Below are 27,573 nucleotides of genomic sequence, written 5' to 3'. Positions count from 1 at the left end.
TAATCTGGTCTTTTTATTGAGCACTAAATTCAGCCATGAAGGCTTTTCCCTCTGGTAAGCAGGTATTTTTGAGGAAAAACGAATTTTGGGAACGGCATCATTTATTTCCTCAGTCCTCTCCTGGAAAAGTCGTCAATCTCTGCTTTGCATTCCCTTTGCTGTGGTTGAGAAACAGTGCTTGAGTGCCCAGCTCCTGGTGCTGCCCACATCAGCCCGGGCAGGTCGGCTAACACACGGGAGCCACGGCTGCGACGGGTGCCAGCACGGGTGAGCAGCGCTCTGGATGGTGTTCAGCACGGGGAGCTTGGCCAGAAGACTGCAGCAGCCAGCTCTGCAAGTAGGATGAATTGGCATTGAGATCCTGCTGTCTGAATGCGTTAAATTCTAACTTTAATTGTGCGGTGGGGTGTTAGCATCGGATCGTACCGAATACTTCTGTTAATCCTAAAGGCTGGAAACTCTGGTGCACATGATGCAGCTGGTTTTGCTTTACTCGATGGAGCTGAGAGGTTGGTGCCTACTGCTTGTCTGAACTGCCCTGCCAAATTCATGTTGTCTTGTTTTATTCTGAGGAAATAGGGTTTCTTTGTGGTACTGTGTGAACTTCAGCTGAAATGTTCTCTGCTTGGTGCCTGTGTGATGGCTGGTGTCACCTTGTCCTCACTTTGCTCATGCTCAAGGGAACAAATGCTCCTTGGACTTGGGAGGGGAAAGGGGCTTTTCTGGGTATTTTCAGTTGCTAGAGCACCTTAGCAATCTTTAATCTTAAGGTGCAAATTGTCACTGCAGCATTTTCCCCAGGAAAAACAGCCTTGAGAGGAAATGGAGCTATAAATGAGCCTGGCTGGGCTTCTCGCTGAGTGTTTTGAGCAAGTTTGTGCTCTCCCTTTTGGCTACAGGCCAGGCTTTCAAAGGCAGCTTGGCAGAGCTGTGCTGGGCGCTCAGGTACCCCCTAACCCTCGGCCGCTGATGTGCTGATATGCAAGTGTGTGCTGGCCGTGTTGTGGCTGATCACGTGCGTGCTCAACCCTGCTCGTGAGTGCTGTGCTTTTATGGATGTAAGTGTGTGCTGGCATTATGCAGTTTACCCACAGACTGTGAGAATCTAACCTTGTAATTTTAGCAGCTGGCTCAGTGTTGCTTCTGAGCAGATAGGCTGGTTAAAATAAATAAATAAAAATACAGGCCTGTTTCCTGTGCATGTCAATATTGGAATAAATTTAAATGGTGTGTTTTCCCCTGGTCACTGACCTATAGTTTATTCCATTATTGACTGCTGGGTTACTGGCTCTCTGTATTCTGTGGTTAAGTGAACTGTAAGGCTGAAATCATTTGGCTGGGATGGTGTTGCTGAGCAGGAACTCAGCTCTGGCTGACTCAGATTGGGGTGAAAGTGTACCCTCTGGCAACTCAAATACTCATTTATCTCCACCTTCCTCCCCCTCCCCCCCAGTAAACGGGTTAAACAACATAGTGGAGTATTGATCCTGCTTTCATCTGGCAGCCCCAGGCTGTAGCAGTTACCTTTGTGCCACATTCCTGCTGTTTTCCCAACAATGCCATACATTTTCTCCAGAGCTCCCTCCCTTCTTCCCCTTGGTGATCTTCTCCTGGTTGGGCTGTGATGGGCTTTGCTGCTGGATGCTGTCACCGCTGTGAAGCTCGTACAGCACTGGAGTGGGGCAGAGCTTGGCAGCATCCGCAGGTAAAAGCTTGCTCAGTTGGTTTGCTGTGTACACCATAAAGTTGAGTTTTGTGGCTTGGTAACATATAGTTCTGTTCCTAAGGCTCTGTTCTAGGAGCCATTGGCCTTAGGTGGGGAAGTTATTGCTGAAATAACCATGCTCTGTTCTTTCAGGGCTCTTACAGGTAGACTTGAGGGCTGGTTGAAGACCATGCAAATCTCCTTTTGTCTTTATTGGTGTTTGAATTAGTGTCATAGTTACTGGTATGTGTTCAGTGATTGCCTCCTCGTGTTCTTCTGGTTTTGAGGCAGTGATGGACCCCTACTGATGCTGTGACTTGTTTAAAACTCTGATTAAGACTGCTGGAGTGGCCCATATTGCTGCTCTTCTCAGAACGCACCACCTTGCTAGGTACCTGAAACTTTTGACTATTGCTGGCCTGCAAGTTGCTGGTGGGTGATATGCATACAGCCTGATCTGAGACTGCAGGCTGTTCTAGTTGTGCTGTTTGATTTGTGTAAAGGCTTTGCAAAAATGGGTGTATAGAAGCGTTACACCTGGAAGCAACTCTGTTAAGCTGTGCTAACACCCTCTAAACCATCATCCGTTTTCAGACAACAGCCAGGGGCACATTATGCAATGCTGAGGGTCTCCAGCCTCTGCAGAGTCTCTATGTTGAGTTGCACACTGAAAGCACGTTTTATTTACCACGGAGGAGGGTGGTTCACTATTTCTTTCCCTTTAAGCATGAACACTTTTACTGAGCTTGCCTGTCCTGCCTGGGACTGCCTTAGGCTCTTTTTTTTTTTTTTTTTTTTTTTTTTTTGTTTTGTTTTGTTTTTTTTGTTGCTGTAGAAAAGTAGCTTTAATACACATATACTCAAAAATGCTGTTCTGTATGATCCATTCATATTTCAGGTCTAATGAGGACGATCTTTGTTAGTGACTGATTTGCCTGTCTTGCTTGTGGGCTATGGGGGTGTTAAAAAGGCCTTTTTGTGTGCTGCTGCTCAGCTTCTCAACCAAATGCATCCATCATCTTCAAAAGAAGCGGGGGAGAAAGATGGCTCATACTTTTTTTTTTGAGCCATTGATATTTGGCATCCAAATAAACAGGTGTTCTGGCATGGGAGCGGATGAGTACTTGTCTCTCAGAGCTTCTGTCTCTTATGTCATGTGAGGATCTTCAGGGAGTTTCTATCAAAGACCTGGGTTTAGTAATGATATAACTTCTATTTTTTTTCTTCTAGGGGGAATGGTGTATAACTGGGTTCCTAGTGTCTGTGGCAGGGTGTAGGCTGGTGCAAGAGGTACATGTCTCTGGAGCACAGCCCAAAAATTGCCTTGGATAGAATTAAACTCTGAAAGTAAATAACTCAGCTGCTCTGTGAACCTCCGGCCTTAGGAGGCAAATATTTGGGACTCTGTCAGTCCCAGTGTTATGTGCTACGTTCAAACAAGGTCATGTCTGCTGTTACCAGTGGACAGATGCTGGGAGTAACTCTTGAACCTCTGAGGAACCCAAGTCTGAAAAGTTTTAGAGACTGGGAATTTTGACACTTCAGCACACAAGAGAAAACGCATGTCAACATCTGTCAACACTTGGTACGCAGGTCTCCCCACAACTTTGTCTTACCTCCAGGGTTTGACCTCCAAGCCTGGGCTTGCCGGTTGCTTGGTGTGGAGAAATCTAATATGGATGATACTGAAAAAGCCTTCTAATATCAGTCCCCTCTTGCCTGAGCCCTGCCAGGGGTGCATGCAGAAGACAAGCTGGTTCTTGGAAAGACCAAGACAGCAAACCTCCAGTCAGTCTTAACTTTGTTCCTTGGCTTCCAGGCAGTGCTGATTCCAAGAATAAGGCAAACACTATGGTGATCCAGGGACCTCGCTGATGTCAACATATGCCTGTCCATTAACCTCACTGGACTTTTGGTCAGGTTTCTTTGAAGTCTAGGCATTGAAAGCAAAGAGCCAAAAAGCTAGCCGGGGTCACTCCAGTCTTTGCTGGGGTAACTGGAGCAAAGACAAGGGGCAAGCTGTGTGAGCCCAGCCTGTTGGGAAGGTCAGCCCAGATATGATTGAAGGCAGAGGGATTTTACATAGCCCTCTGTCTTGAGCTTCTTTTGCCAAACATCTCTACAGAGCTGCTGATGGGCCTCTTGACATGCATCTCCCTTTAAATGTTTGTTTATGTGCATGTCCTCAGGGCGCTTTGAAAATCTCTGGGGGTGCCTAAAAGGATTGAGGCACCCAAGTGGATGTGCACAGGGTCAGCGAAGCACACTTGGTTTTACTTTGTCCTTAAATAAAAGCAGCTTCTGAGCAGATGGAGACATTAGCATGAGAGCTGTGTGCCTTTGTGTTTTAATGCTGTCTCCCTGAGCATCTAGAGACGGATTATGAAGTTCTTGCTTTAAAAGGACCTTGATCAGCAGCCTAGCTATGGCAGCGTTGGAGGGAACTCATATGCCAGTTTTTGGTGCTTTGTGTTGTGGAGTGCTGCATGTTTCAGAGGCCGTCTGTGAAATTCACTGCAACTCTTGAAACACAGAAAAATCCAGAGGCAAGCCTAGATTTGTAAGCTGTAAGTGAATAACATTAGCTGGCCAGGAAATGCTGCTTGGCTTTGGAGCTCCACATAGCAAAGAAACAGAAATAACAAACATTGGGTTTACTTAGGAGTAATGTGAATTTGCTTTTTATTGTAAGCCACAGGAGAACAGTAACTTCCACCTAGTGTGACCTTAGAAACTGGCATCTCCTTCATTTGCTACCTACAGTGCACACCAGTGGATGTCTGCTTCTCAAGTTGTATACTGTGTTCATCCCATTGACATCTGAATTGTACCTTACTGACTGTTCTCCTGCTCCTTTCCTCCCCCATGCACGTGCTGCTTCCTCAAGGCATTCTGGCACCAAGGAGAAGGCAGAAGTAGCATTTAAAACATGCAGAGTTCCAGATGTGAGCATGCCTTAAACACTGCTGGTGGAGGAGAAATGCATAATCCACACACGTGTTTACATTATGGTGTGGCCACATAGTATGTGTGGGTAAATACATCCCAGATGAAATTGATTGGTTTTGTAGGCTAGTTTCCTCTCTTCTTTTTAAAACTGTAACTTGAAATCTGTACTCTGGGGAGCATGCAACTGTATACCTGTTAGCTGCAATCCCTGCTGCGGTGTCAACTTGATGGCTGGAGCTTCACATTCTTAAATGTCAGCGATTAGGTGTTAGAAGTTCCCCTCTTCCTGCTGGAGGAGTTTGGAAGAGGCCCCTGAGAACTGTTTACTGTAGGAAATGAGAATTGCCAAGATCCTCTATTTCTATGGAGTCTACGTGATCCCTTTACCTTGTGAAGGATGGAATAATCGTGGTATTGGCACTTCAGCCCCACCCCTGACCAGATAGCAAAGCCTGGACCTTCTTCTGATGCAAAAATTAGCCTGTCACTGTGCTCTATGAAGACAGGACAGCAGTGATGGCTTTGCTGTGAGACTGAGTCCCCTTCCCTATTGACGGGAACTCTACGAGCACTTACGTTTCCCCTAACGCTGTGCAAATCACTTTGCAACTTTTATTCACAAGGAGCAGGCAAATGGTTCATATTGCACGTGGGAGAGGTTGCATGCTAATGAAACCAAAAATTAGATTTTCTTTTCCTTGGTGTGAGGTTTAATTTTGAGCATCTTGAACACATGATCAGCATGGGGTTGTGAGCTAGACACAGTTTTCTTTTTATGAGAGCTAGTTGGAAAACTCATATCTTCTGCTGAAGCTGATTTTCCTTGAGGGCTTCGTAGTGACTGTGGCTATTAATGCTGTTGAGTACATGTTGGATTCATGACAGAATTGTTAATCTTTATGGCAGTGATTTCAGTCATTTTGATTACCAGGTAACCCCAAAATAAAAGACATTACCAGTGGATCTGTATCTTTTCCATTAACGTAGCAGATTCCAACGTGCCAAGTGGGGAATGGTCTGTTCACAGCTAAACTTCTGATACTTCAGACAATCCCTGTGTGTTGGCTGGAGCAAATTACATTGAACTGCTGGGCGCTTAAATTATTTTGGGATCTGGAGTTAATCTGGAGTGTGAAAAATGGGATGTCATGACACTGTCTCCAAGATACTGCACGAGGCGATGACGTTTGTTCCAGGGTGTGCAAACACCTCGCGCACACGGTGGTGAGAACCACCTCTGCGCTAGCAGGGCTGTTGCACAAGGGATGGAAGGGTGTCCTGGGGTGTTTGGGTTTTGTGCCATTGTCCAGCTTGCTGTTTTTTAAAGGGATGCTCAAAATACTCAGAGCAGTTTGATTTAAAGAATAAATGTTGAATTGAAGGGATTAAAAACAAAGCACAACAGAGGATTACTGAATTTCAGGCTAGTGTCTATAACACTTCACGCTCTTACTCCTGTCAGTCAGGTGTCTCTCTCTTCATATATATATATATATATATATATATGAATTTTCTGAGACAGACCTTGCTGTTTAAGGCTGAAGTATCTTCCTACCTGCTGCAGGCTACTTCAGGGATCTGTCTGAGGTGCTTTTTCCTCTTTTCCATTTTTTCAGCCATGGTGCTGCAGCCCTTCTGATCAGGCAGGGAATTGAGACTTCTGATTCAGTCCCCTGAGGAGACTCTGAAGTTGACTGGGTAAATGTTGCTGTGTCTGAGCAGCTGAAGAGGGCAGGCAGAGCTGGCAGACTGGGAGGAATGTGACTGGCTGATGTGGTAGGAAGGAGGATGTGTGCGCTGGCCAGTGAGGCTTTGGGGAGCTGGATTCTCTGTTTCTGGGTTTGATTTAGTGTGAAAGGTTCAGCTTCAGGCTGCTGACCTCCCTGGCCCCGAAAGTGTTGCAAGAGCAGTTGTTTTCATGAGACCTTTTTTGATTTCTGTCCTAATCAGATATGTCATGCACTGGAAACAATGGTTTTATAAGGACATTCTTGGTTGATGAGTGAAGTGCTCTGATACAGATCCTCAAAACCCCATTGAATATTGTTTTGGGGTATTTCTTGGGTGAAAAAGAAGTATCTGGCAACTGTGTAGGAGGCTGCTGCTTTGACTGGTGTGCACAAGCATTAGCAATGATAAATCTGGGAGGTTTTGGGTAGTTGTGTTTTGGTCCTTTTTTCTTCCTCGAGCTCCTCTGGACTGCTCTGCATGCAGGTAGAAAAATGTTGGCATAAAACTCAAGACATGGTAAGTGCCTCCATCCCAGGGGAGGTGCTGATTGTCAGGGAAGCATGGGCTTGGGGCTGCAGCATTCCCAAATGCATCTTCCAGTGCGTTTCCCACTGAGGTGGGGCCCAGAGCAGTTATCTGAAACAGTAGTAACGTAAATTGAATGAACAGTCCAGTTAAATAAGTAATGAAGTTAGCAGGGTGCCTAATTAAATAAAATTCAAAATTATGTATGGATGATGCCTTTCTAATAATTGCTGTAGGTTTGTCATTGAGGTACTCCATGCTGCCCTCTTCAAGGGAAGTTTCCCGGGTCTCAGATTAATATGTTGGTACCACAGAGGGATGATGCATTTTACACTTCAGCTTGCTTTGGCTCCTTGCTGATGCTCTTGTGACCATTGCAATGTTGCTGTTCTCTATTTTACTGAAATGTATGGAGGGAGTTTGGGTGATTTCAGGCTGCTCTTATATGATGTTTGTTTTTTTTCCCTTTCTACAAAGGGTTTCTGCTTTGCTCCTGCCCTCCAAGACAAGCCCTGGTGCTTTTTCCTCTGTCCCTGTGCCACTCTGATCTCCTAGGGACTGGCCCCTGTCCTTCCCATCCCTTTGTGTGCCTGGGGAGTTGCTCCTGCCTTTGTAAAGCATTGGGACTTGATGGCACATCTGGTAACTCTGGACACAATAATTTAACCCATCACTTTATTTGAAAGTAATCTCCATCTTTCCAGGCTTCTTTCAAACAGCAGTGCTTTGAAGGTGTGCGTCAGTTTAGGGATAAGCGTTAAGCTGAGGCAGAAGAATAATTTCTGCGCCTTTCTCTCACTTCAAAATCAAAGGCACTTGAGAAGATACAGCCATCACAGCCGCCAAAGGAAATTCTCCTCTCTCCAGACAGCACGTTGAGGGCAGTCTCTCTTGCTGTCCTCAGCACAGTCAGGCACTTAGTGTATTTTGAAGATGGGTCGTCAAGGCAGAGCTTGTTCTGGCTGGCAATTACTGACCTTTGAGGTAATGTGTCCTTAATAGAAGGATGTGAGTACATCAAAGGAAGAATTATCATTGTCATAACCATCTTTTCACCTCCTTTTGAGGAGGACAGGTCTATTAAAGGACCTGTGCTCCAGTGAAACTGTTCCTGCCCCTCTAGGAGATGAATGCTGGCTTTTCTGAAGGCAAGAGTAGATGTGTGGAAGAGAGGGAGCCCAAATGACCAGAGTGTTGTTTCTGGTTTGTTAATCCCCCCCATTCTCCCGTCCATTCATTTTTGCACCAAGGCTTATGTATTAAGTCCCAGACAGTGTATATTCAGTGTAGTATTCAAGCTCATCTGATACAGGGGCAAGGCTCTTGGGGGCCCACAGCTGGCAGTGCATTTTGGGCGGGGAGACTGTTCGGCATGAATCAATAAGTGCCTTGCAGAGACACACCTGAGACCGCAGCTACGGTGATGAATTATGGAAGACCTTTGTCATATTTGGGGCAGAGTCTGATTCTTCTTTGATGGTCTCCAGGAACAGCAAATGTTTTGCAGTAAGTTTCCCTGTGCTGCTTTGTCAGAGAATCTGAAGGTCCTTTGCAAACCTTTAAATTAGTCCTTGATTGGTCTTGGCACCTTCGTGCCCACTGCCCTTGTGCCTGAGAGGCATGATTTGTGAGCCTTGCTTACTCCCCCATCTCCTGGAGTGGAAATGTGGAAATAGAAGCATCGGGCCCTTATGAAGCCAGAGGAGTTTAGAAAACCGCAGGGTCTTAGTGACTGACATAACTAAGTGACTTGCATGGGTGCAGTGACCTGAGCAGGGCTTTGCACATTTCATGCACAGTCGCTTTAAAGAGATGCTGATCATTTTCAGCATGACCTGCTAATTATTAGAGCAGATGAAAGCTTTTTTTTTTTTTTTTTCCCTTTTTCTTTTTAAATCCTCCTCCCCCTGCATGTTCACTTCTCCCTGTTCTTTCCCCAAGTCCTTATCTAAGCTAATCAACATGACACAAACAGCCAAAAAAGCAGTATTCTCATAGCAGCTATTAACTAGAAGGGAGACAGCAGGAGTCTGGAGCCCCTCAGGAGGGACTTGCCTGGTATAACCCATTGCTTTTATCAGCCAAAGTGAGAGCTGCAGAGTCAGAACAGAAAAGGTTTAAGCTCCTTTCTTTTGAGGTCGTAATATGCAGTGACCTGTACCCTATGGTATAGATTTTTAAGAAGACCTTAAGTGTAGAATTTCAGTAGTGATAAGGGGCTTCCCAGATATCTGATACAGCCCTGATTAAAACCAAATGGATATCAATATCTATATATCTTTTGCTAGTAAGTTTTCTAAAGTTCAAGATGTATGGCTAGGTGCTTCAGGGGAGAGTCTTTCCATCCCAGATGGCCATTTAATGTTGATACAGGGTCCCTCAGCAGCCGAAAACACAGCTAGAGGAGGGTGATGTTAATTTGGTGCAGAAGTAGTTTCTGTGAGTGTATCAAGCTGGACACATGGGTTTGTTTTCTCCCATATTTCAAGATTTCTTATCTGGAGACATGGGATGGATTTTTCAGTTCTCTGCTCTGTTTTAAATGAATACTTAAAAGTTGTGCTCGTGGTGATAATGGAATAGGCTGAGACAGAGGATGAACTCGTCTTAAGAATTTCAGCTGTGGCGGTATGTTGGAAGGAAGCTGAGCAAATGGACAAGATGTTTAAATAGTGTGTCCTGAATTGCTTTCATTTGGTTCTTATTTTGTAAGCCATTGGCTGGGTTTTCTGTCCTTTCAGAAATCAGCAGCTTCTTATGAAATATGGAGCTGTTTAAAAACAGACAGCAGCTGCTCCATCCTTGCGTCAGCAAGGACTCGGCAGAAGGAAGGGGAATGGTAGACGGTTGTTTAGCTGTGATATTCTTCCCTTCATTGCTGTTGTCATATTGTGTTAACAGAAGGTCTGATCAAATATACACCAGGAAAGTAAGACTTAATGTTTCTTTGTTCTCCTGGAATGGTGCTGGGAGGGGGGGGGGGGAATGTTTGAATGAGACTTTTATTTATGTGGTTCAGATAGCTTGGCGTTGCCTGTGTCGGTAGATATGTTGTTCTGCTCTTATTTCTTAGGCTGTTAGTTGTATTTTTAGCTGGGAAAAGTCTTTACTCGGTTGTTTGTACAAAACCTCTGCTATGTGATACGGAAACCTCGGGGCGGGGGTAAATATTTAGCGGGGAGAGTATGCTGTGTTCACACTGACTTCCTAACTTGTTTTAAACTATTTTTAAAAAATCTCAGCCAGATTATTTAAAAAATAAAATGAAAAATGAGGAACATTGTTGCACAAGAATTGGAAATAACCCAGATAGTTTGCTTACTGTTAAAATTGCGACATGACTGGAAACATTTGGTAAAGAAAAATTAATTGCCTGGTATATTTGTGGTTTCCTGTTGAATCTCAATTTCTAGAGGAGGTTGAAAAACCCGTGGATGTTTCCTCAGATTACTAGATAGCATTGTACCTTGTGTGCATGATGAAAGACCTTCAGCAAAGCGTGCCAGATATCCATGGCTTGCTATAAAAAGTCTCTCCCATCTGGAACATGACTGTTTTCTCCTTTTTAGTAGGATGGTTTGAGCAGAGATAAACATGCAATGAAATTTAGCCTGGTCCAGTCTTATTTCACTGAAAGAAGACTGAGTCTAGGTGCTATCTAGAAGTGTCTTACCTGTTCTTGAGTTAGTGATAGGGACAGGGTTTCTGAGTTTTGTATGCCTTCATCCTTTTAATAATGATCTGCCAGCGTGGACTTCCTTCCAATTCGAGAGTCACCTGAAGAAGGATGCTCCTGTGGTTGTTAGCCCCCAGATAGACTTTTTAATGAGCTTTGAAGCCATGGAGAGGACTGGCTTCTAAGGGAGGAGGAGAGAGAGTAAAGCAGTCATTCAGCAGAGGAAGTGCTTGAATGTGGTTAAAGATCTACTCTGGCCCATTTCACACCACTCTTGAATAACGATGCTGTGCCTGCTGAGTTAAAGCCAGAGCTCGAAAGAAACAGATGATAAAAATACCAGGCTGCTTGGAGTCCCCCTTCAGGTGTCCAGGGATGTGAGGGAGCTGATCTGGTGGTGTCCCAGGATCCTAGATCCATGACTAGAGAGCAGAGAATTTGTCAAGGGACCTGCAGAAACCAAGGTGTGACTACTTCTGCTTCATGCTGTACATGGCAGGACCCTGGCTGCTGGTAGCTGCTGCCCTTTGAGAGGCACCACCATGGCCAGTTGCAAAGCCAGTTACGTGCAAAGTTGGAGCTCCTTTAGAGGAGCACCTGGTTGTGTACAGGGTCACACGTAGGACAGGCTGGGTGGACAGGTAGGGTGATGAATGCTGTGGCAGATTGCTGAGGAACATGGTGGTTCCCATGCCTGGAGGCTTGGGGAGCATCTGAGAGCTTCTGGGTAAAACCTTGGGCTGGAGACATCTGGTCAGAGGTCAGGTCAGAGGATCGTAGCTCTCCTTTCGCCCACAGCCCCTGTGTCTGCATCCTCGCTTGATCATGCAGAAGATATTTGTGTATGCAAAAGTATAACTTGTGATGATGCAGGGCTTAAGGTTATGAAATCTGAGGGTCCTCTGGGTATTCCTGTGGGAAGGTAAGGGTTATCCCTCGGATAACTTCCGTGGGGAAACAGTTAATGTCATTAAACACCAGAGGTTATTTTCTAAAGCAAAGGCGGGGGCTGTGGGGGAGCGTGGTTAACCATGTAGACTGGAGACAGGCTAAAACTCATAAAGGAAAAATGTATGTAGGAGTTTATAGCAGTGCATGAGTGTATTAAAACTTTAATTTGAGATCAGTGACTGAGATCAAAATGAGCTGCTGTGAAGCTACACAGCTTTCAGGGAGCTGAAAGCAACTTCTTGAGGTGGATGTTGGCCCCACAACTGCAACCCCTTGATGTCTGAGAACATTCACAGTTGCTTAAAATATGCTTCTGGTTGCCCTGGAAAATAGTGAAGCATTTGGGTTTTTGGTGTAATTTAAATAATGAAAAATTTATTTAAATAAGTAATGCTTATCCAACCCTTTAGCTTTCTGAAAGTCCCCCATCCAGTTTTGAATGTATGTGTTTGCTCTTGGGCTGTTGAGAGTTAAATTTTCCTCTTGACTCAACTGTGGAAATGGTCTTCATTTATCATTTCCCAGTTTAGCTCCTGTATTAAAATTATAACAAGGCTGGGGTTTATTTTTGTCTTGTATACATTTATCTCCTGTGTATCCTTGTGTCTATTATTAGAGTCCTGCTCCATTGCTAAATGGATTGGCCGAGCTCTTGGGGACAAAATATTGAAGCATATGACTAGTCTGCAGTACCCCTCAGCCGCTCTGCTTTTGCAGTATTCATAGTGACTGGATTTACCCAGTGTTTGTCATAGCTTACTTATTTTAAACACTGAGGATACAGTGGGCAGAGCCAGCAGATAAGAGATCTTAAATGGCGTATCAGTCTGTAAGTGGAAGGAGGGAGGAGGTGGATGTGGAGGGGAAGCTCCAGATGAAAATAAACAGAAAACAGTGGTGTGTGTTTGGGAGGCATCTTAATTGCATGACCAGGGTACAGCCCTCTTCTTGTTTTACTTTTTTGTTTGTTTTTCTTTTTTTTTTTTTTTCTTCCCTCTTGACAGGATAATTCTGTTTCAGATTGCAAATAAGGGAATGTCAAATCCTCTGAAAGAGGACTGGTGTGGTGGTTGGTTGGCTATGGATTTACCTTTTCCTGAATTAAAAAACAGATTGGAAACTTTTGCTGGATTTCAGCATTGTTTCAGAATCACTGTGACTACCGCTTCTTCCAGTCAGTGGCTGGACACCTGTCCTCAGATCTGTACCTAGCTTTTTGGCTTGTACAAGAGTGATTTGTATTTCTGCTGATCTCACTCGCCTCCTGTTTCCACATCTAGCCTGAGCTAGCTGGTATTTTTGGTCTTTCTGGGATTTGATATGTTTTGTAGCTTAGCTATTGAATATCCTAACCATGTTCTTGCTTTGCTTGCAGGGTCTGTTTGTCCACGTGGCCTCTTATGTTTTCTGCAACTCTCTCCCAAGTCTTAGGAAGGTGCTTAGGATTCTGTGCACCGTAGTGGTTTGCCTTTCAGAGGACTAGTTTTTGATGCTTTTAGAATTTTTTAAAATAGCCTAGGCAGTGCCTTTGCCAAGGACGTTGTCCAGAACTCACTGAAGCAATTAAGGAAGACTCTTACTGGTATAGCATGCTTGGCATCAGAATCTTGATTTTGTTTTTATTCTAATTTGTTTCTCTAAAAGATGTGATGAAATACTTCTCCCGCTCTTCTTTGGGTTGCTTTTTTCCCCCTTTTAAGCTATCATCTTACTAGTGCAGATTTTCTCCTTTCACAGCTACTTACCATGTGCCAGTCGTGGGTGTGTGTAACCTCAGTTCTGCTTTGCTGACGTGGGCTTGTTAAGTCCATGGGATACACTCTGCTGCTGGACTTCTTGATCCAGTTGGAGGGGTGCTGGCTGGTAATGCCAGTTTTTGCACAGATCCTTGAATGAGTCATCTTTTTCTGCAATCTCCCTTTGTGTTCTTCACCCAGCATCCTTTGGTTCCTACGTACGTGCCACATGCTTCCTTGTTTTGTCTGTGTTAGTGGCATTTTTTGATGTTGGAGCCTGTGACGCGGCTTGGCCCATGTGAAGGTTTTTCTCTGCTGCAGGCTCCACTAGTAGAGGCAGGTATCACCAGTGTGTAATTTTACCTGGGGCTGGGTGTGTCTTTGAAGGCTGTGGCTTGTGGAGCAAGAGGGTGGGTTAGCCCTGGCCTTGCAGCTGTGGGTGTAGGAGACTGGGAGCTCTATGCTGGGATCAGTGCACAGAACTCAGTTGCCTGAAAGTTTTGCTACTGTGGCCACAGAATTACTTGGCAGGTGGGAGAGAGTTGATCAAACAAACCTGCTTCCACTAATTGTCAGGCTTTTGTATTTGTTTTTGTGATTTTTTTTTTTTTTTTTTTTTAATTTTGTGAACTTTAAAGCATACATGACTGAACGCTTTAATTAGCTGTGGGAACTGCTGGAGATAACTTACTGGGATTTTCTGCAAGCCTCACTGCCCTTTTCATGTTTTCGGTGCAGCAGAGTTGCTGGTGAGCAAACAGGCAGGAGTGCCTGTGAACGTGGCCTGGATAAGATGTTATCACCCAAACAGAGATGAAGGTGCCTGTGCAGTTGACTGGTGTGTAGGCTGGCTCCTTGCTGGCGGGAACCGGTCCCAGATCTGGTACCCCTCCCTGGGTAGGCTTCTCGTGGGGACAAGGTGCACCTTGGGCAGAGCAGAATCCAGTCATGTGCTTGAGCTTGTGTTCATTGGGGGTGTCCACAAACCTTATGGACCTTCCTCTTTCATCCAGGTCACCTTCTTGCATGCCTCTGTTGCAGGGGTGACCTTACACATCCATTGCTTCATGACGGGCACTCTAATTTGGTAATCTGTGAGTCTTTTCCTCTTCTACTTGCCATCCCACAATGTTTCTGTGGCTGTGAAACTGCCTACGGGAGAAATACCAGCATTGTCATTAGTTATATGGGCTTTATGGCAATGTGTGGAGGTTTGTCGTGGTCTGCCAGCATGTGTTCATGGGCTGCTAATGGGTAATATTCCCAGAGACTGGGTCTGAAATCCTGCTCCCCATGCAGTGAATGGAGGCTCCCCTTGAATTTGTGGATGCTGGTGTTAAGCTTGTATTTTTCTCCTGGTCCTGTCAGGAAAATTATTATGTCTGGATCCCTTGCCATGGCTGAACATGTGTTTTCTACACCATGGGAACTACCTGAATGGTGTCAGAGGAGCTGTATGTGGCTGCAAGCAGCCCTTTCTCCAGAGAGAGCAGAAGTGAAGACCTACCTTGGAATAAGGGAGGTTATAACAACAAGGTTCTGGCTTGTGGTTCCAGCTGTATTAGCAATGACTAAAATTTGCTTTCTGATGTATTTTTTCTGTGCCTATGGTGATTTTCTGTGGTCAAATCTGCCCTCTTTCTTGTTTTGTCCCTGTGCATGAATGGACTGTATTTGGAGCTGGCTTCCATGCTACAGAGTCTGCTTCGTCCTGGCACTCAGCGTTGAATGCATCCTGGTCTTGCAGTCTGTCCAGAGGCTGTACATGATCAAGTGTACATTTAATCGGTTTTGAATTGTTAAAGGTCAAGGATATTATTGCAGAAGGCTAATTTAAAGCATCCTGTAAGAGGTGATGTTGGTTATTTTCTTTAAATCCTTAGATTTGGGGTTTGAGAGGAAAAATTATTAAATGATGTCTTAAAGCTGAATAAAAAAGTCAGTATTGAATGTTTTAATGTCTTACAGATGCTGTGGGGTTGCAGGGTTTTATTTTAAATTTAACAATGGGAGTTGGAGTGGCTCCAGTGCTGTAAAGAATAGTCTCTTTAATTAAGGGTTTAAGCTGGAAGAGCATGTGTAGTGTGATGCCATTTTTAAAAGTTTCAGCGGGGCTTTGTAGTTGTAACTTGTTATTCCCCATTTTGGATCACACATCTTCACGTCTGGGGTCATGATGGGGATGTTCCTTGCCCGGAGAAGGGAGGTTGGTCTGTGTGAGGGTACCAAGGTTTCTTTAGATGCTTTAGCTCTGACTTTATTATTTTCTCTTTCCTGTGGCTCCTGATGCCTGCTTTGAAGGTGCCGCATCTTTGCAGGTGTGTACACATGGTGCATTACACCCAGGAGGAAACATCAACTTTTTTTTTCCCAAATAGTGTTGTGTTTTGTTTTTTTTTTTTTTCCTTTTCAGATTGGATGTAGGGTATTTTGTAGCCATGTTCTTAGATGTCATCTTGGTAATATCAAGTTGTGAAGGAGGTTGTGAGGCATGGGACAGGAGACTGGGATGAAATGAGGTCTGCTCAGGAAGGTGTCCCCAAGACCCACTGAGGTTTCACAGGAGTAGCGGAGTAGAAAATGCCGCTGTGTTTGTGCAATGTTCAGCAGGGCAGGGCCAGATCCCAGCCCTACACAAGTTCCTAGGTTTCAGTTCTCTGGCTTGTTCACTTCTTACTGGGGTGGAACCCAGAAACTTGGCCATTAAAAATAAAAAAGAAACTATTATTCTCCCCTAGAAAATTCAAGTGTTCCAGGCATTTGGCCCTGAGTTCTCCTTTGAAAAAAACAGCATTGAGAGATTTAAGGTGACATCTCCTAACTTCAGCCCATTCTCAGCACACAGGACTCAGGTGGATGCTCTGTGCCAGTTCTGGTTTTCTCCCCTGTGTAAAACTCTGTGGTAGCACAACGTGCATTTAATTATCGGCGGCAACAACTGTTACTTTTGGCTGTCTGAGACACTTTGCTATAAGAACCATCATCTGCCAGGATTTGCTGCGTCTTGGTTTGTGCTAAGACTGTAGCTTGACTCTTTTGCGGATAGTTACTGTGAGAATTAGGCTCTTCTGTGGCATTAGGAAGGGCAGCCTCAAAGGCTGAGCAGCTGCAAGCCTGACCGGAACCAAGGAACCTTTATGGTTTGCATTTAGCATCTCCTAGTATGTTTGTCCCCATAAAATAATTAATTGAACTAGAGCTCCAAGCAATGTTACCACCTTTGCACATTAAAAAAATCATAATCATGCTCTCTGACTTAATGAGATTTAGAAAGAAATGTTCTTTTTTTGTTTGCCTTCTGGTTTTTGAGTGTTGAAGACTCCCATGGGTTATGCATTCAAGCCTTGTCTTGAGATCAGGGGGCAGCGAGATGCCAGTGTGCAGAGGGCTGGCCGTGGAGAGTCACCAGCCACCAACGCAGAGCAGGAGCCTTCGGGTTTCCCAGAGCTGTTGCCAGACTTGGAGCTGGATTGTGAATGCTGGCAACACTATTTTGAGCGTTGAGAAGGGAGCTAACTGTATTTTTGTGGTGGCCCTGGCTCTGCTATTTTTTAATTGTCTCTTTAATTTCTATTGTTTTCTTTGCTTATTTGCTAACTTGCAAAATTCAGCAAATTGTGGAGGATCTCCCAGCCCTCGGGGTGAGTTTTACTCAGAGCTGCAGTGAGCCAGCGCATGGCAGTGGCACTCGCTGAGCTCCTGCTTGGAGGTGTAAATGAGGCTGGTGTGATGGACTTGCTGGACTTCAGGTGGTCAGGGTCTGTGCCAAGGTGTGGAAATAGCAGGGTCATTCTGGGCAGCTTTGTCTGTGTATTAAGGGTAAATATTAACTTCACATGATCTTGGGAGCTGCTGCACGTTTGGCTTAGCTGCTCATTTTGGTAGGATTTAGTTGAAACTCAATTATGAGACTCCTTAACTTCAGCAGTCTTCACTATACCACTGACTTGAATGATGTCTTGAGTGTCTTCTCTGAGTTTTCCTGCTGGCCCTCAGTCACACTGGGGTGTGTTAATGCTTTTAACTCATTCAGCTGCAGAATAAGCCCGAACCGTTTATGGACAGGTTGCCCTACACTGCCAGAGGGGCACAGGGCATCTTGAGTGCAGTTGGTTCTGCAGGATGTCCCTGCAATGCTGTCCTGAAAGGACAGATGAGTTTTCCCAGAACTTGCTGAGAGAGGATTTGTAAAGTGTCTTGCTTCCCTACAGCTCTGCAAATCATGGATGGAGCCCCACAAGCCTCATCACTGCTCGCACGGGAGGGCAATGATAAAATTGCATGCACAAATGTTATTTTGCTGTCTGTTTTTTCTCAAGCTAGGCTAGCTGAGAGGAGAACCTTGTGCACAGCTTGCTGGAGCAAATGCAGCAGAGCAAACGTACCTGCTGAGTAACAGACTGAAATAAAAACAGAAAAAAACAAACATCGTGCTGAGTCTGTGGCAGTTACTGTAGATGCTGCGCTGGTGAGAAGTCAACAAATCCATTAAATGGGAAATGGTCCCTGTGTGCTGTCCCTGGGAAGAGCAGCATCCCCTGCAGCACCACCTGTACATCTGGGTGACGCTGGGCGGCGGTGCAGGAAGGAAATGGTTAAAGGAGGAGAGGTTGTCGAGTTGGGTTAGCCATCAGATAGCTAATATTTTAGAGGTTTTTCAGAGCTAAGCTATAAAAAGGCCGTAGCAGTATTTCAACTTGCCCATTGTCTGCTGGAAGCCAGCCAGCGTTGCCATGCCGACGAGGAATTATTACTTGCTGCCAGAGCTGGAGGAAAAGCTCATACTTTTGGCTTCAAAACAGGAGGGGTGGACTTATGTAATCCACTGTGTTTATAGGCTGAGACTGGCAGGAGCATTGAGAAATAATTACAGGCTTTCCATTTCATTTCCAGCTTGGTTTTAAGGCTGTGTGGCCTCTCTTTATTTATTTATTTTGAAGTTGAGAGGGTGGCTGCTAAAGATGCAGGAGGTCGTGGAGGTGATGTGGGGATGCTGCTAGGTAAGTACCCCCCTCCTTCCTTTCCTGGGCTGGCTGGGCTGCTTTTGTTTTGGTGGCGTTTTGTCTGGAGAGCTAAACTAGGCCACAGCAGAAAGAAGTTGCTTTGAAAAACTGGGACTTGGCCCGGCGACACAGAAACAGTGTTTAGTGCTGGAGGCTGAGAATACACTTTTGCGGTTGCCCGGAGGTGGCCAGCCGTTTGCTGACGGGGGTGAAGTGTGAGGTTTTGCGAGCCCCTGCTGCTCTCTGAGGTGATTTTATCCCTCCAGTCCTCCTTGGTGTGGAACGTGTATTTTTGGGGGAGAGGGGTAGCAAGAAGGAAAAAGGAGAGAAAAAGTTTTGGTTTTGTTTTGTTGTGTTTTTTTTTTTTGTTTTTTTTTTTTTTTTTTGCTTAACGTGGTCTCATGCATCTTTCAGGTGTCTGGAGAGGGATTTGTCAATGTGATCAAAGCAGTTTTTCTGATGTTTGATGTTTTTGAGAGGTGAATTGCAAAGTTTAGCCTGTAATTAATGTGGGTTTGTTCATCCCGAGAACAGTTAGCAGATGATGCTGTAATTTGGGTTTGCCTGAAAAGCAGTGTGCGGTGTTTTGACTTCGGTCAAGCCAGTGGGAGTTTGCAGCTGCTGTTTTTGTGCTGGCTGTCACATAAAGGGAGTTACTGCTGGTAAACTCTGCTCGCAAAACTTTGAGTCGGGTGGTTTTGCTGGTTTTGAGGGTCGTGGTCCTGTAGCCTGGGGAGGATGTTTCTGGTGCTGTGGGAATCCCCTGCCCGGATGGGATCGCGCTTTTGCTGCTGCTGGAGAGGCGCTGATGAGGAGGGGGATGCTGTGGGTGGGACACGAGGGCAGGATCGGGGCAGTGTCGGTGCCTCCTGAGCTGAGAAGAGCTCTGCCTCGCCTCATTGTGCTCGTTTCTCCTTCAGAAAATGAGTATGTTATGGCTCTGACTTTTTAAATCTTGCTGACAGTGGGTGTAGACCTTCTAAGAGTGGAGGAAGCCTGTGTCTGGAGAAGCTAGGGGAAAGAATGCTTTGATACACTGCAAACTTGCTGCGGAGGTTACAAAGGCGTACGGAAGTTTCCATGTGCTGTGATTTTTTTTTTTTATTTATTTATTTATTTATTTTTTACACTTTTCCTTCATTGCACAGTGTCCTCCTAGGGTGTCACATTCTCAGTCCATGGTAATCTGACTTTTTGCCATTGTGTATGGTGTGTACGGACTAGATATCCCTACTGCTGTGCCAGTCTGCTCTAGAGAGTGGAGTCCAGTGTTAGCTAGCATGCTTAACTTCAGAGATACTGCACTTTTTAGGGACAATTACAGTTCCATATGAACGTGCTTGGGCCCTAACTTGAAATATAGGGGTGCCTTCATGCAACTGAAGTACGTGAGAGGTAGCTGAATGCACACTGAAGAAATAAACTACTTTTTCCACAGTTTTCCACAGCTATGGGCAAAAACTTAGGAAAGTGGTGGCATGCTTTGAGTCAGGAAATGTTCCTTGAAACAGCAGGCCTGCCTGGCATTATCAGACACATGGGTGTGTTATACAAAATAATTCAATAATTTAATGATCCATAATAGTGCTCTAACTCCTACCACAGATGCTGCTGTTGGACTCAATGCGAGTTAGATTTGTTACTGCAAGGGTTTTTTTTTTTGGTTTTTTTTTTTTTGCTTCCTCTGGGATTTGTGCCAAGATGAACTGTATGTTCTGTTCTTAAGAGCTATGAGTAATGTATGTGTGAATCTATAACATAAGTAATACGAGTATATAAAATGTGTGAGTATGCAGGATTCGTGTATCCTGCATCTACAGTGTGCCGCACACATGCTATATGCGTATTCAGAAATAGGGTGCGATACATGTCTGGGCAAAATTAATGACATGCCTTGCAGTTACTGCTCATTGCAGAGCCCTGTCTGATGGCCTGATCCCAGAGAGCTGAACTGAAATCCCAGTTGCCAGCTATGGTTTGCCTATTTAATTGCCCTTTTGGAGCAGTTACAAATTAGAGTTGGAAGTCACTCCCTGTGCTTACATGGGGAGTCAGCCTTAACTAAGACAAGAGGAGATGCTTGTACCATAGCCTCATGTTTCCTGAGTAGTCGGTGGAGCAGTGGGGTGTGCAGGGGTGCTGGGGGGCTATGCCCTGGAGCAGAGGTTCGAAGGGTGCTGTGGGTCCCATTCTGTACCACCCCAGGTAGGTGCTGCTCCAGGAGCTGCTGTACAAGTGATGCACTCCAGGGCAGGCCTGCTGCTTCTAATGGGATTTTGGGATTTTTTTTTTTCTTTTTTAGATGGATAAAATGGGCTTTCTCTCATAAATTATTTTTTTTTTATGTGAAATATGAGAAGGTGGCAAATAGCCAATTCCCCTGCCTCCCTCTTCCCAGCTCGGATGAGGTCATTGCCTCTTAAAGTTTATACCGTGCACTGGGAGACATGGCTGGAGGAGCAAGAAGGCAACAAATGTCTCTCTTGGGGCAGTTGGGAGTAATGACCGTCAGTCCCTGAAATATTAGTGAGCTGGAAGTGATGCCTGAGTAGGACTTGTGAGTGGGGAGGGGGCCTGGTACAGCTGTTAGGGGAAAGCTTGCAGGATGCAGATCCGGGTGGGAGAGGAGTGCCCTGGTCCCTGGGATGCTCTGGATGTGAGGCAGGACCTGGGATGCTTTGGGTGCAGGTCCGGGGAGTGGTGGTGCTGCTCGGTGGGCTGCCGGGTGGAAGGAGCGTGTGAGTGAAAGGCTGGGCATGTGCTTAGGTGAAATGTGATCGACAGCAGTTCTGGTACTCCTTGGCTGAGCTCGCTCTTGCATCCATTTACTTTTCCTTGGGAATTTCCTCAGCACTGTTTTTGCAACAGGATTGGAAAAGTTCATGACCCAGTGGAGGATCTCTCCAAGACCTTTGTGTCCCTGTCTGAGTGACTGCCTGGAGAAGTTGGGTTTTTTTCCCTTGAATGCAATGCTGATCTGTTTGTGGATTCCTGAGCTATTGTCTTCTCCTTGCCTGTCCCCCCTGCCATCCTGATTTTGCTTTCCTCTGTGGTTGAAGCAATATGGGAACAGGAGTGCCTGGACCATGAGGTGGTCCTTGGGGCTTTCCTAGAAGCTGCAGCCCCGGAGTGCAGATTTTGAGGGCTGTGAGGATCTACCCTCTGCCTTGCAGCCTCTGCTGCAGTGCTTGAGGATGGTGGCCTGGACTGTCTATGGTTTTAAGGTTTTTGCCCCACAACTATTTCATAGGTGCTATAATAATTTATTTAAATTTTATCAGGGCTTATTACTGCCCCGTGCCTTTGCTGTGGCTCTGATTTTTGCTAAAATTTGCTGTACCTTCTTGGGGTGGTTAGGAAGAGGACGCTTTATGCATCTTTAGCTCTTACTGTCTCACAGCCCCATCACTGCTCTGGGGAGGTGCAGTGGGCTGAGTCCGTTCTGCATGATCCCATCCTCAGAGTTGGCCCAAAGGGGTGCAGACTGTCAGTGGATTTGTCATGTAGTTCAGAAATCAAATCTTTTCTGCATCAGAAAAAGAGGAGTTGTGGGGTGGCAGGTGGTGTGCAGATAGTGGGGAGGGAAAGCAAGAGATCAACAGTCAACAGTCACTTTATTTTAATACTTTTGAAAAGCTCTTGGCAGCAAGCACTGCACTGGATAGAGAGATTTGGGTTTGCTTTTACAGGTTCATTGCCCCTGTGTATTTGCGCTATGGGGTGCTGTACGCAGCCATCCCTCACCTGTCAGCAGTGGCTTTCAGAGGTGGGCAGCTGCTTCCACTGTGCCTTATACAATGTGATCCTAGGAAAAAGCTATGAAAAGGTTAAGAATTGGGAAGAGGATGGGAGGAGGTAGTTGAGATGTTGTCTGTGACCTTGGAGGTACCTGAGCAGTGAATAAACACCAAGACTGGCGAATTGGCCAGCATCTGCAGTGCTCTGCAAGGACAGTAAAGATCCAGGAGGAGGGTCTGGGAGATGCTTCCATTTGCTGATGTGGGGAACTAAAATCCTTTTTTAAGCTGAAAGCCAGCAGGTAGCTGTTCTGTATATAAATGAGTACCTGAGGGCCCTAGGTGCAGCAGTGTCAGCAGCCTAAAGCTTCCCTGTATTGGCTTTGGTCTTGTGCAGGTAGATACAGGCTCTGATCTTCCCTAGCACCACGGGTGGAAATGAAGAAGTGCAGTTGGAAGTTAGTAAGGCAGGGGACTTGGGGAGGTGTCCAACATGCCATTGTGCTTTCAGGCACAAACTTAAAAAAAACCCAACTTCAAAACTCCTGTTCCATTGCAGCTTGTCCGTTCTGTGGAAATCGTTTAAGCATCCCATTAATTGCAGCTGCTCTTGTGCTGCTGCTCCCCAATGATATCTTCTGTTCACTTCTTTGTCTTTATGCTTCTCAGCCTCGTTGATTTTTTTTTTTTTTTTTTTCCCTCTGCTGTCGACATGATACAATCACTCCTTGTTAGCCTATCTTGCTCTTTCCTCTTTCAAGGAAGGGAAGGAGCAGGGGAACCAGATCTGATAATTCCAGTGAGTAGAACTGTTCCCCTGAGCCCTTTATAAAGAAATAAAAAGGCTCTCCTTCTCTCTGCTTCTCTTTGAGTACAAGCACTTTACCCTCTTGGATTCCCTGCAGGCTCCTCATACTGCTAAAATTGAAACATCAAGATGTCTGAGGCAGCAGGAATTACCATCAGTGTTTTGACACCTGGAGGTACAATTTCTATTAGCTTTTATATAAAAACAACACCAGTTTTGCCAACAGAGTTCTCGTTAAATAATGCATGAAGACCCTGCTCCTGACAGTAGGTATTTTTCTTTCACTTTCCTGGACTCTTGGTTAATGGCTTAATTTTTGTGACCATTGTGGAAAAAGACACACACACTTGCACATGGAAATATATATGTGGATGCACATGTGCTTGACTCCCAGGCGGAGAGTCGGTTACCCTGTTTGTTAATTAACGTGGAGAGATGGGGGGAAAGCAATTTATGGTTGGTCTGTTGAGAAGGCTTGGATCATTGTTTTATTTTATAAAAAGCAGCAGAACGCAGTCTTCCTGAGAGCTTTGATGATAAATAAGACTGCTTATATGTGATATAAGAGAGACCCTAGGAGGATCTGTGTGCCCTTGAACAGAGGTGAGTGCAGCGTCATCTCAAACAAAAAATGGGTAACCTGTGGTTTTGCCTAGATGGTGCTTGGCATCAGACATATGCTTTGTGCTCTCTTTTGGGGGAAATTAAGTGAAACAGAAGGGCACATCATGTGGATAAGACTGCTAACAGTGAGAATCAAAGTACAGTTTTGACATTTCTAACCTAATAAGTGGTGCTGCGTGTGAGAGCCTGCTTATTTTCCTTTTCACCATGAGATGCTTTGACAGAGGAGTAAAGTCCCATTTTGACATTTCTGTCATTTTAACTAAAGAGAGAGATTACAGTAAATTGGATTAAGTGAAAATCTTCTTCAGATGTTTGTGGTTTGGGCTGATTTATGGATAGATGTCATTTGAACGTCATTCTGCATTTTTTAAGCATCTGCTTGATGGTTGCTCTAATGCTATTGCTGCAAATAGTCCACACAGAGGAGGGAAGGCTGAGCAAGAAGCAGCTACCCGTGACAGATCTAACGCTGGTGTGTGGCATGGGGACAGCAAAACACTGTCCTTCTCATGTTTCCAGCCGCATGGTGCCAGATTCTGTAATGGGTGTTTGGTTCTCAGTTGAGTTCCTGTTATTAACTTCGTTACCTTCTGCTGAGAGTCATTGAAATAGGCTTTTCTAAGTATTCTTCCCATCCTGGAGAGAGATGGTTCAGTGCATACATTCCTTATAGTGTACTTGGCAAATCTTGGGCCGCCCGTTCCCCTGCAACCAGCAGTGACGTTCTTGGTTACACTCATGCAAAGACTCAGTCTTGGCTGCCTTATTGCAGAGTCCTTCGCTCGCTGTGTGTGTGTGTGTGTGTGACTTTTCCAGGAATATTCTCAGAAGCATGTGCTGGCTCACTAACATTAGCAACCGCATGTGAAAATACTTTGTCCATGTACTGATGTTTCCAAAAGATACTGTTAAAAGTTCTTCCATTAAATTAACAGTGTGAGACTTCTTAAATATAAATTCTTCGTGGCTTCCTCTACCTAAGCTATTTAGAAGCTGTTGGTGCCATTTGGAAAGCTGCATAATCTCTCGTGGGTGATGATGTAAGCAACACTGTAATCAAATCTGCCCATGACGTCATTGATGGAGTAGTCTACTGTTGCCTGGTGCAGAGATTAGTGGGATGAGATAGAAGTCCTTGTGCAAATGGTGATGGGAACCTGGGAAGTCTTCATCCCTAAATGGTGTTACTTGCATATATAAGTTTTAATTTCTGGCACAATTTTGAAAATACTTCTGATCCACGCTCAGAATCACTAGATTTGGGTCTAGGTATAGAGGCTTGTGCATTTCAGTTGTGATCTCTAAATGTTTATTTGCAAATTTCGTGTTGGTTTAAAGTTTTGTAGGGTAGTTGTCTGCCAGTTTAGCTCCTGGAGCTGCCACTGCTCAATGCCAAGTAGAGGGAGCGTGTGCCTGGGGCTGGGAGCAGGAATGAAAAAACTGCCCTTAATCCTCTGAAGGGGTTGGATGTCTTAGACTGTGTCCGTATCCATTTTATCCATATCCTTGGGCAGGAAGGTGCTGCCCAGATATAAGTTCTAGCTACAGAGAAGTACCGTTGGAGGCAGAGCACATCAAATCCCGGCTTCTCGGGGTGAGTCAGCTGGTGATGCTTCGCATCTTCCCTCCGAACTGAGCCCCACTGGTTTGATTTGCGGCGTCTCAGCACTGCCTGGGTTTTCCTATGCTGCTGTTGACACCAGAGCTGTGATGTTTTGTTTTCTGTGCTCCCCCTTGGTGGTTTGTGTCACCCTTGCAGTTAAAAGGAAAGATTTTGCCTTTTGCTTGTGTATTTCATGTTTTGCTGTAACTCAAAGTGCAATTCTTGAAATATTTTCTATATTATTTTCTGTGATACAATATTAGTGGAAGATCACACTGTCGAGGGAAGACGATTTTGTAATCCTGATTAGTGGATGATCTTATCCTAGTTGATTAGCACTTGTTGCATAAGGGACAGTGACCTGAAATCATTGTTTGAAACCAGTGGACAGGATGTCTTTCCCTTCTCCCCTTCTCACACATGGGTGCAATACAGACTTTTTAAATGGTTTAAAGTTCAGCGGTTTTACTTTGAAATCTGAATACCTCCTGATAACTAACCTTTAGGTTGGAGGCCGAAGAGAACAGCGGTGCCACTGGAAGTAGGTTATTTTAACACATCAGTCTACATGTTAAACAGACTTTCCTGCATCTCTTGCAGCCTGACTTGCTTTTGGGGATGGCTAAGGAGTATTTACAAAGGTTACCTGGCACGAAGGACAAGGAGAAGCAAGTGGAAGAGCTTGATCACAACCCACCCCAGGGCAGTTTGAGAGAGGCTGGGGTGGGAGCTTGGAGGGATGGCTCTAGCACTGGGGAAGGGCTCTGCTCCATCCCACTCCCACCGCCACATGCCAGCAGGGAGGGTAGATGGGGGAGCAGGAGGGGAAGAGCTGCTGCTTGTGAGCCGTGAAGAATTAAAAACATCTGCTCCAGCTGTGTGTGCCTCTGCTTATTGTTTTTAACTTCTCTCAGTAAAGCAAATGAGGACCTGGCAGAGGGTTTCTTGGCAGGGACGTTGTCTTGTTGGAGTTGAAGAGATATTTCCCTTTCTGCTCAGTTGGCCCTTTCTCCTCCCATTCCTCCCAGACACGTAGCAGCCCCAGGTTGAGCTTAGGTGAGACACCTGGTCTCTCCTTGCTGGGGATGATGGTGAGAGTGTGCTTGATAGCTTTTTTTTTTTTTTAACCCTCATCCCCATAGAAATTCTGTGTTAAGTATCTTAGTGTTATGAGCTCCATCTGAAGATGAGAGGCTCATTCTGTCACCTTGCCTGTCTGCGTTCAGAGCCCCCCAGTTGGAGGAGAGAGCACAGGTTGCTCGTATGTGCAACCAAAGAGCAAGGATGGGAATTGCTGCTCCCAAGCATCGGCTCCTTTTTGGGTCAGTGGAGCAAACTCAGCTTCCCATCATGGGTCAGACCTGGAACATGCAGTTCCTGAAGTCCTGACCGCTCCAAGCCTCAGGCTCTCAGGAGCTTCCTCCAAGCTGAGCAAGCATCTGAGCAGACAGATAACCTCTCTCTGCTCCGAATGCTCACCTATGGTGGGATGTTTGCAGCCCCTGGAAGCCGCTGCTAATGCTCCAGTTTGCAGCCAGTGGAGCAAGTGAGTGAGGTTCACCAGCCATGCTTGCAGCAGCTGGGAAGTGTTAGGCTGTAGGCAGCTCTCTGGAAGAGATGCTTCCTTCATTTACTGAAGGTGATATCCTGGTGGTTGGCAGCGGGGAAGGAAGAGGTGTTTTTTCTCTCTGGTGTGGGTGAATCAGTGCTGTCTGTGATGGATTCTCACTGCGACAGTCTCTAAATGGGAACTCTCAGGGGAAATTAGCCTGCAGCTTTTGACTTTATTAAATATTCTCTAGTGCCATCCCAAAGGACCACTTTTTAGTGCTTCGCAATGTTTTATCTGTATTTTTAACATCACCTACATGAAATGTGACCATGTATGGCCTATATTTACATTGAAGTCTATGTACGAATAGTTAAGAAATGATGATGTGTTCTGTTCTTCAGGTCTGTAACATGATGATGTCTTATAGGTAGATATGAGAACCTCACCTGGAGATATTGCATATTATTATAAAGTCCAACAGCTTACTGAGAGTTATGGCTTATAATGATTGATTTAACCATTTATTAAAACACCTATTTAATGATTGATTAAGCCTTTATAAACTATTTGTAACTTCTAAAATGTGACCTGATGTAGCTCTATTAGCATCTAGGTAATAAAATACACTGTGGACCTGTAACACCTATTAGGTTGACAGAAATTATATTTTAGGCCTTTCATGTGTTGAAGTTTTAAGTACCTTGTTACAGATTATTCTTGGTGCTTTTTAAGGCACAGAAGTACAGTCTGCTCCCTCGAAGCGAGGCGCAGGGCTGATCTGGCAGTGGTGTGTTCACTGTGCGGGTCTCCTGTGTGCTGGGACAGACGCTGTTTGCTTTGGCATTACTGGTCTGTGTAATCTGTCATCACCCGGTACCGGCATCGAGCACCCTGCTTAAATGATCTCTCCCCTCTCTTGATGAGGAATGAGTCTGTCCTGTGCTGGCCTGAGAGCAGAGCCCAGATCTGG

General features: G+C 45.2%; 1 protein-coding gene across 17 annotated transcripts in view; it reads left to right on the top strand.

Annotated features, from left to right (window-relative positions):
* The window catches only part of NCOR2 (nuclear receptor corepressor 2), a 256,199-nt gene that overhangs the window by 34,344 nt on the left and 194,282 nt on the right, over positions 1-27,573 (top strand). The window contains exon 1 of one of the 17 annotated variants that reach the window (XM_042805492.1): positions 18,251-18,273. The exons of the other annotated variants lie outside the window; for them this stretch is intronic. The gene's annotated coding sequence lies outside the window, so the exon portion shown is untranslated. Of the gene's footprint in view, positions 1-18,250; positions 18,274-27,573 lie in introns of those variants that run through there. 17 annotated transcript variants of the gene reach the window in all.

The sequence above is a fragment of the Tyto alba genome, unplaced genomic scaffold (genome assembly GCF_018691265.1).
Source record: "Tyto alba isolate M040663 unplaced genomic scaffold, T.alba_DEE_v4.0 Super-Scaffold_44, whole genome shotgun sequence".
NCBI classification, from domain to species: domain Eukaryota; kingdom Metazoa; phylum Chordata; class Aves; order Strigiformes; family Tytonidae; genus Tyto; species Tyto alba.
The sequence above is the reverse complement of the archived record's forward strand: the minus strand, read 5'-3'. Positions and strand labels throughout refer to the sequence as shown.